The following is a 10,552-nucleotide window of genomic DNA, read 5'->3' as shown; positions in this document are numbered from 1 at the left end:
GTATGAGTTTCAGGATAACTTAATGGCATGTCAAATTAAATCAAGCGTTATTTATACATTTCAGACATGGAATGCTTCAAATGATTTTTTTAACTTTAATATTTACTAAACAACAAACATAAGAGGATAAAAAACTAAAGTATAACAATAAAAACTGAACAACTAAAAAGCACCCTATGGAAAAGCAAAGCTAAAAAGTTGTGTTTTAAGATCTCTTTGAAATATGTCCACAGTTTCTGCCCCCCTCAGGTTCTTTGTCAGGCTATTCCAAAGGCTGGGGGCATAATAACTAAAGGTTGCCTCTCCATGCCTCTTGGTCCTAGGCTTGAGGGACCTACTGGGTACGTAACTTAAAAGCATGTCTGACATGTATTGGGGTGCAAAATCGTGGATTGAATTATAAACCAATAGAAGAATCATAAAATGAATTACAGGCAGCCAGTGCAGAGACCTTAAAACTGGTGTAATGTGTGCTCTCCGTCTGATCTTGATCAGTAGCCGTGCTACAGCATTCTGTATGTTTTGTACTTGGCCAATGGCTTTCTTGGGTAGACCAGACAGGAGAGCATTACATTAGTCAAGCTTGCTTATAATAAAAGCATGGATGAGTCTCTCTGTATAAGCCTGACAGAGAAATGTTCCTCAGGTGGTAAAAAGCTATTTTGGTCACGTTCCTAATGTGTGATTCGAAATTGAGTTCATCATCTTAAATAACAACTGGTGTTTTATCTTTATTAAACGTGAATTAAAATGTGCAGCCAGACTCTCTCTCTGTGCTTTGGCTTCAACAATAAGTACCTCAGTCTTGTCTTGATTTAGCTGGAGGAAGTTGTGAGCCATCCCAGTATTTAAATCAGTCTTATAATTTATCTGTGGAGTTAAAATCCTGGTGACTAATACAGTCTTGTAATTTATCTATGGAGTTAAAATCCTGGTGACACAGAAATGTAAAGTTATGTATCGTCTCCGTAGCAGTGAAAATCCATACTGTGCTATCTGATAATGCTGCCAAGGGGTAACATACGTATGTATATAAGCGGAACAGTACCGGACCCGAAATCAAACCTTTGTGGAACGCCACGTTTGTTATGTATTTCCTCTGAGTTATGTTTACCAAGTGTGACAAAAAAAATATTAACTGGCTAAATAGGTCCTTAACCAATTTAGAACTGGACCGGAGAGCTAACCCACCTCTCCAGACTGTCCCGAAGGACATCGTGGTCAACAGTGTTGACTGCAGCACTTAAATCCTAGAGTACAAGGACAGAGAGCTGTTTGGCATCTGTGTTGGCTCTAAGATCATTTACCACTTTAACTAAGGCTGTCTCTGTGTTGTGGTGGGCTCGAAAACCAAATTGGAATTTGTAAAAAAATAAATTAAAAAAATACAAAAATAATTTAGCTGTTTGAAAACCAATTTCTCCAGAATTTTGATTAAGAACGGAAGGTTGGAGATTGACTTATACAATACCTTGCGCTTCTTCAGATATGCAATTTCAAACTATTTTGAAGAAGATGGTGGGGATAGGATCGAGAAGGCAGGTAGAAGGCTTAAGTTGTGATATCACTTTCCTGAGCATGTCTGTGTCAACCAGGCGAAAATAAATCCATAGTACCTTTGCATGGTAGGCTAGGGCACATATCATCAAACTTCTCATCGGGTCATGCTTCACTGATAACAAACATTAGGCTGAGTATCTTATTTTTTGAAATATGCAGCAAACTCATCACATTTAGATGGGGACGACAGTCCACGGGGTAGGATTTATCAGGCCAGCAATGGTCGAACAGAGCACTCAAATGATTTTGATTATTAGCGATCAAGTTAGAAAAATGAGCCCGTCTGGCATTTCTAATTGCCTTGTTATATATGCCAGGTTGCTCTCTCAGATTATCATAATGGACAACTGCAACTCTGCCTTTCTGCAATTTCTCTTTAATTTATTAGCTTCCTCCCTCATCCAAGAGGATGTGTTCTTTTTCAACATTCCTGGAGCTATGGCATCAATAGTTGCCCTTAATTTGCTATCAACTAAATCATCACAAGAAGGAGACAGAATAGGTGACAGAGTATTGTTCCTGCACTCAATATAAGCAGCGCTACAGTCTGAAGACAGCCATGTTTCAGTGAGAAGGTCGTTAAAATCTACGTTAGTGACGATGGTGTCAATATTGGGGTAGTTGGCCAGAACCGTGGGCAGGAGAGAGTTGATGTCATGGACACCGGCTCCTGGGTGACAGTGAAGCTTGGTCGGTCCGCAGAGAGTAGACAGGCAAAACTCTCTCACCATCGAGCTGCCCACAATGGTATCTCAGGCTGGACACATTGCCAGTCAGGATTTCTAGACTCCACCGAGTGTTGTTAACACACCATGGTTCCCCTTATCCAACAGTCAGAGGAGAAACAAGCTTTTGAGTGTTCAGAGATACAGTACATGACCAAAAGTATGTGGACACCTGCTCGTCGAACATCTCATGGGCATTAATATGGAGTTGGTCCCCCCTTTTCTGCTATAACTCCACTCTTCTGAGAAGGCTTTCATTTTGTGCATGGGGGCATTGTCATGCTGAAACAAGAAACTGTTGCCACAAAGTTGGAAGCATAGATTCAGCTAGAATGTCATTGTATGCTGTAGCGTTAAGTTTTCCCTTCACTAGAACTAAGGGGCATAGCCCGATCCATGAAAAACAGCCCAGACCATTATTCCTCTTCCACCAAACTTTAAAGTTGGCACTATGCATTGGGGCAGGTAGCGTTCTCCTGGCATTCACCAAACCCATATTCTTCCGTCGGACTGCCAGATGGTGAAGCGTGATTCATCCCTCTAGAGAACACGTTTCACTGCTCCAGAGTCCAATGGGGGCAAGCTTTACACCACTCCAGCTGACGCTTGGCATTCCACATACTGATCTTAGGCTTGTGTGCGGCTGCTCGGCCATGGAAACCCATTTCATGGACCTCCCGACGAACAGTTCTTGTACTGACGTTGCCTCCAGAGGCAATTTGGAACTCATAGAGAATGTTGCAACCGACGCAACACGCTTCAGCACTCGGCCGTCCAGTTCTCTGAGCTTGTGTGGCCTACCACTTTGCGGCCGAGCTGTTGTTGCTCCTAGACATTTCCACTTCACAATAACAGCACTTACAGTTTACCAGGGCAGCTCTAGCAGGGCAGACATTTGATGAACTGACTTGTTGGAAAGGTGGCATCCTATGACGGTGCCACGTTGAAAGTCACTGAGCTTTTCACTAAGGCTACTCTACTGCCAATGTTTTGTCTATGGAGATTGCGTGGCTGTGTGTTCAATTTATACACCTGTCAGCAACAGGTGTGGCTGAAATAGCCGATTCCACTAATTTGAGTGGGTCCACATACTTTTGTATATATAGTGTAAAACATCTAAGTTCTTACGACTGGCTTGGAACTGACTAGAGACTTCAAAGGTGCAAGGATAAGTAGGAGTCTGAAACTAGGCTATTGGGTCCAGTGTCTGTGCTGTTTGCGGTGTTGCCAATTTAGTGACTTTGACGCTATATTTATCAAATTTTCAGACCCATCCAGAGACTTTTATTAGTAAAAGAGCTACTACTTTTCAGGCTGCCTTTGGGGAGTTTTGACATCAAGGGTTTCTATGGTTTTGATAGCATTTAGTGACTTTTCCCACACAGTTCTGCAGAAAACGAGAGTGCGAGAAGTCTGTGCAACAGAACTCACTTGTTTTTTTGAAAGAAGCTAATTATCCTACGTGGCCAAATGTTGCTTTAATACCCTACTTTAAATAATGTAATGTATTTGTGTAGAAAGGAGTAGGCTAATTAGGCTATATACTGTAGATTGGCTGCTACCTAGCTCCTGTTTTTCCAACATTAAACAGAGGAAACTCTCCAAAGACTGGGTCTTGTGAGAGCTGGCTTTCTGTATGAGTAGCTTTCACATCAGATGAGGAACTAGCAGCAATCGCATGTGTACTGGTTCCAATCTCAGGTATGAACTGGTGCCTGCCTTCCAAGCACTGCAGAGCACAGTAGTCTCCTATGCCTGGGTCCTATGAGAGCTGACATTCTGTGTGAGTAAGTTTGCCAGTATGGGAGAGAGTACTAGCAATCTGAGGGCCCAGCCAGGGGTACAGACCAGTCCCTTATATACCCACCACTCCACTGCTCCAATGTGTCTGCTGTTCAGAATGCCTCCCCCCTCTCAGTCTCATCTCTACCCCATTCTCCCCTGTTGGGTTGTGTGCTAACAGAGTGTACAGAGAAAGAAGGGAGCAAGATAACAACAAAATAGAAAGGGAGAGAGAGAAAGAGAGGGATAACGACAGAGAGATAGATAGAGGTAGGGAGAGAGAGTTCTCTGGTGTCTCATTATGGTGGGAAATGTGAGGGTCCAGTTCCAAGAGCATTGATGAAGGACTTTGTGGAGGATGCTTCTGAGAACCAACAAAGACGGCTTTAGTTTCACTGGCGGAATGCATTTGCATAGCTTAGAAGCCAAAGCGTCTGAACCAAGCCTCATGAAAAGAAACCCCAGGAATCACAGGGACTTCAATGGCAACGCAAGAGAGGGAAAGAAGAGGTGGGGACTTTGCTTCTATTGCCTCTGTGGAGCAATGGAGAGACATTATCAAGAGCATCTCAGAGCTCCCAATGCAGTTGTCTGTCAGAGACGGTGATGCAACCTGAAGGTGTCGTCTCCAGATGAAGATACTACTTACACTTTAACTCACAGCTACAGTTTCATTATATCATACGGAGGAGACATGGTCCTCAAAACAAGAAGAAAACAACATTTGTTCCTCTCCCTTATTTCATGTTATCATTTAGACAAGTGGTCACCAACCAGTCGATCTCGCCAGACATTCTTAGTCGATCACCAAACATTTCTGTAGAAAAGCCAACGTCTTGTGCTGTTGGCAGTAGGTGCTCTTGATTCAGAAGCCCTCACACCGGGAAGGCAAAGTGTTCCCATTTTGAAGCATTTCATTTGTCTGAAGGGACAAACTCCGCCTACCCGGTGGACCAGGAGAGCTGTGGCTAAATCAATTACACTTACTGTGCTGGCCAATCAGCTCAAATCACTGTTCCTACAGCTTCCACGACGGAAACACCGTACACCTGGTGACAGTGTCAGCATGCACTGCGCCCGACCCACCACAGGAGTCACTAGAGAGAGATGGGACATGGACATCCCGGCCGGAAAACCCCTCCCCTAACCCGGACGACGCTTGGCCAATTGTGCGCCGCCTCATGGGTCTCCCAGTTGCGGACGGATGCAACACAGCCCTGGATCAAACCCGGGTCTGTAGTGACTCCTCAAACACTACAATGTAGTTCCTTAAACCGCTTCGTCACTCGGGCGGCTGTTCAACACTTTTACAAATCATAAAATGTGCTTCTCCCTTACTTTCACTCGAGTTGCAGCTACAATGAATGAGTAGCCAAGTGTATTTTTATTATTATTATTAGCAAATCGTATTTTAATATCGAGGAATATTTAACTTTCTCTGGTCGTAACAACACAAATTTGTGCATGAGGCGAAAATAATGCGACGCAACTCGCGTTTCACCATTAGGTGGAAGACAGTGTCCCCTCTCTCTGGTCAGTCTCACTGGAGGAAAGGAGCTGGGAAAAGGTGGACCCTCTGATAATCTCCCCCTCCCTCCACTCAGACTGACCATCAGTTCAGTAAAATAAAAAGAGCCAATTATTAGCAAATTACTTCAATTTATGCTCACCTGTGCCTTGCATGTGATACAAATGTCTGTCAGCCAGCCAACATTATAAACTGGGTGGTTTGAGCCCTGCAAACCGTAGTTTATCAGCACCATTTCATTTTCAACATTATCAAATCACCTATGATTAGTCTAATACAGTGACAACTAAAAGTGTTTTGTCCAATCAATGTAAGCTCTTTGTCATGTTTCTGTCCATGGTGGATCGTGGACCGTTGCAGGAGGTTCCGGACTGTGGACCGTCGCAGGAGGTTCCGGACTGTGGACCGTCGCATGAGGTTCCGGACTGTGGACCGTCACAGGAGGTTCCGGACTGTGGACCGTCGCAGGAGGTTCCTGACTGTGGTCCGTTGCCAAAAGCTCTGGACTGTGAACCGTCGCCGGAAGCTCTGGACTGGGAACCGTCACCGGAAGCTCTGGACTGTGAACCGTCACCGGAAGCTCTGGACTATGAACCGTCACCGGAAGCTCTGGACTGTGAACCGTCACCGGAAGCTCTGGACTGTGAACCGTCACCGGAAGCTCTGGACTGTGAACCGTCACCGGAAGCTCTGGACTGTGAACCGTCGCCGGAAGCTCTGGACTGTGAACCGTCGCCGGAAGCTCTGGACTGGGAACCGTCGCCGGAAGCTCTGGACTGGGAACCGTCGCCGGAAGCTCTGGACTGGGAACCGTCGCCGGAAGCTCTGGACTGTGAACCGTCGCCGGAAGCTCTGGACTGTGAACCGTCGCCGGAAGCTCTGGACTGTGAACCGTCGCCGGAAGCTCTGGACTGTGAACCGTCGCCGGAAGCTCTGGACTGTGAACCGTCGCCGGAAGCTCTGGACTGGGAACCGTCGCCGGAAGCTCTGGACTGTGAATGCGCACTGGAGGCCTAGTGGTTGGAGCCGGTACAGGTGGCACCAGACTGGTGACACGCACTTCCTGGCGAGTGCTGGGAGAAGGCACAGGACGTACCGGACTGGGGAGGCGCACTGGAGTCCAGATGTGTGGAGTCAAAACAGGTTTCACCAGACTGCTAACCGGATCCTCTGGTCGAATGCTGAGCAGAACACACTTGCACAACATCTCTCTCCTCTCTCTCTCTCTCTCTCTCTCTCCCAACTTCTCCATCGCCTCCCTGACGGTCTCTGGCTCTTCAGGGAGAGTGCGGGGAGCTGGCACAGGACGTACCGGACTGGGAACACGCACTTCAGGACGAGTGTGCTGCAGCATTCTCATCGCTACCACCTCTCTCCGGAATCTTTCATCGAATTCCTCCTCCGACTACCACACAGGCTCTGGCACTCTCCGCTGTTCGATCGCCAGCTCCATGTGCCTATCCCCCCAAAAGAATCTTAGGGTTTCTTTGGCAGCGCACTGATGACATGCTGCTCATGGCGAGTGCGAGGAACCGGCACAGGACGTACTGAGGAGGCGCACTGGAGATCTGGTGCGTGGAGCCGTCACATATGATGCCGGACTGATGACCCGCTCTTTAGCACGCTTGCGCTTCCGCATACTCCTAGCCAACTCCATTCTCTGGTATCCTTCCTCACACTCCCATGCGGGCTCTGGCACTCTCTGGGTCGATTGACCACTTCTCTATCGCCTGCTCCATGTGCTCTCGCTCTTCCCGCGGCTCAGCCAGCGACCCCTTGTGCTCCTCCCCCCCCCCCAAAAAAAATCTTGGGGTTGTCCTTGGGCTTTCTGTGGACGCGAACCCTGGTGTAGTTGCTGTCCTCCATTATTACCTTCTGTCTGCGGCCAAGGAAGGGTCTCGCATCCACCCATCACTTCTTCCCATGTCCAAAACTCCTTTATCTCATGGATACGCTGCTTGGTCCTCTTTTGGTGGGATATTCTGTCACGGCTGTGGTAAGAACGGGACCAAGGCGCAGCAGATGTTAAGTTCTACACATTTAATTCAAAGAGAAACTTAAACAAAACAAAATATATCAATAAACAAACAACTAAAAGTGACTACGTGGTGCACATGCACAAAAACAAAACAATATCCCAAAAAACACAGGTGGGAGAAATAGCTACTTAAATATGATCCCCAATTAGAGACAACAATTACTAGCTGCCTCTAATTGGGAATCATACAAAACACTAAACACTACAAAACACTAACACTAAATATAAACTGGAACACAACATGTAAATTATAAACTAGAATACCCCCTAGTCACGCCCTGACCTACTACACCATAGAGAAACAAGGGCTCTCTATGGTCAGTGCGTGACAGTAACCCCCCCCCCCCCCCCCCCCCAAAGGTGCGGACTCCGGCGGCAAAACTGAGTGAGCAGAGGGAGCTATCATACTCTAATTACACTGATTTCAAAACTTGATCCTCCAGAAAGTGGAGCCACACTTATGTAGCTCCGCTACAAAATACATTTTTTTTAAAGCCGTGTTCGACAGGATTACCAACACAGACTGACGAGCTTCTATGGCAGACCAATCCAAACTCCTTTCTCGGGAAGTCCAGCCCAGTCATTTTCTCAGGCAATCATGGCTAGTGTGAAGGTTGATAACTTTTTCTGTGGCTTATTAACCAACAAGGCTCGTAATTTAACAATTGTATTTGTATTTTTGATGGCATACACGTTTGTTATTAAGGCACATGAAAGTTCACATGTTCAAGAAGGCATTTCTGCCAAAAAACACATTTTGATAAAAAATATTTTTTTACGTTCAAATGGCTCTCCTGTTGTGACTTGCGACATACACCTAATTTCCTGAATCTGGTCACATTTACAAACGATGCATTTGTGTTTAGTGAGTCCACCAGGTCAGAGGCAGTAGGGATAACCAGGGATGTTCTCTTGATAAGTGTGTGAATTGGACCATTTTCCTGTCCTGCTAAGCATTCAAAATCTAACGAGTAATTTTGGGTGTCAGGGAAAGTATTTTTACTTAAGTACTTTACACCACTGCTAGCTAGCCACCTGGGGACAACACCACAACCAGGTGCAACAACTCAAGTTTTTTTCTGTTAATGACATTTGGCTTTTAAATGTGATTAGTGTGAAGCCAAATCCAAACTGGCTTCCTTTGACCCTTTTTTGGGGGCACTAGGATCATTCACAGTTGAGCTCACTCAGTTTAGCTCCAAGCTGATTGGCAATTCTTATTTATATTTAACCTTTATTTAACTAGTTTTATTTTTACTTCATTTTATTTGGGAAGCATGGCTTACCTTGGCATCCATGAATACACACCAGTGGTGGTATATTGGCCATATACCAAACCTCTTCGGGCCTTATTGCTTAAATCTACTCTAACGGTCAAAGGTTTTATAACACCTACTCATTATAGGGTTTTTATTTATTTTTATTATTTTCTACATTGCAGAATAATAGTGAAGACATCAAAACTATGAAATAACACATATGGAATCATGTACTACCAAAAAAGTGTTAAACAAATCAAAAAACATTTTAGTTTTGAGATTCTTCAAATAGCCTCCCTTTGCCTTGATGACAGCTTTGCACACTCTTGGCATTCTGTCAACCGGTAGTGTACTGCATACACATAAACCAAGTGTAAATAAATGGTTAACAGCACGAGTAGTTTTAGAACAGGCCCACAACATGGTTTATGAATGTAGAATTCTGTACCTGCGATCCGCTATAGGAAGATAAAAATGCTGCTCTGGTTATATGTGTCACGCCCTGGTCTAAGTATTTTGTGTTTTCTTCATGTATTGGGTCAGGCCAGGGTGTGGCATAGAGTTTTTGTATTGTGGTGTGTTTTGTCTTGGGATTTTGGAATGTGTGTATAGTGGGATTGTAGCTTAGTGGGGTGTTCTAGGAGAGTCTATGGCTGTCTGAAGTGGTTCTCAATCAGAGGCAGGTGTTTACCGTTGTCTCTGATTGGGAACCATATTTAGGCAGCCATATTCTTTGGTTGTATTGTGGGTGAATGTCCTGTGTGTCTTGATGTCCTGGTTAGAGGTTAGTAGACACTTGTATAGGCTGTTTTCGGTTTTCGTTTTGTAGTGTTAGTGTTTTGTTGTGTGTTACGTTTGTTTATTAAAGATGAATCACAATAGACACGCTGCAGTTTGGTCCGACTCTCCTTCACCATTAGAAAGCCGTTACAATATGGGTCAGATCTTTTGACGTGGCTGGGCTAGAAGCAAGACGTTTTCTCTGAAGTAATGGTGCAATGGCTGCACTCACTTTTTTCTTCTTCTATAGGGCATTCTGAAAGAACGGCACAGTGAAGGCGACTCATTACAACAATTATCATCTGGGAGATTTTATTCCTAGGTGCACATTGCTCCCAAAATAACGGAATCAACTTGACCGCACTTTAGAGCCCTGGTGATGGCACAATAGCTAAATAGACATATAAGGACTTGTGTGTGAAATGTGGTGCCTCTATCATAAAATCCACGATTCCCCTCAAATTTGACGCTGGTCTAATAAGAATGAAACTGAGGGGGGCAGATGTTACAGCAGTAGTACTTGTAGTATAGTGTCTTTTTAGACCTCTGTGGCCTGCAGCCTTGAAGCTCTGACCAGCCTTCATCAGCCCTCAATAATGATTCTGGCAGAGTCATTTAATCATCTCCGACTGCAACAAGATCATATCGACCCCGAAACAGAGTCGGACTGACATCTAAAACGGCAACAGAATACTACAGTGAATAGAATGATGTGTACAGTATTATCTAAAGCGTCATGTTCATGTGTTGCACCATGCATTTTGTTAAACTGGTACAGAATGTGAATATATGTGATGGAACAGAGAATATTATATATTAATACAAAACATAGAAATTGGTAACAAGCCAAGATTTCTTGTATCATCTTAGATAATCATCC

Source organism: Oncorhynchus nerka, linkage group LG24 (genome assembly GCF_034236695.1).
Source record: "Oncorhynchus nerka isolate Pitt River linkage group LG24, Oner_Uvic_2.0, whole genome shotgun sequence".
NCBI classification, from domain to species: Eukaryota; Metazoa; Chordata; class Actinopteri; order Salmoniformes; family Salmonidae; genus Oncorhynchus; species Oncorhynchus nerka.
Note: the sequence above shows the minus strand (reverse complement) of the source record.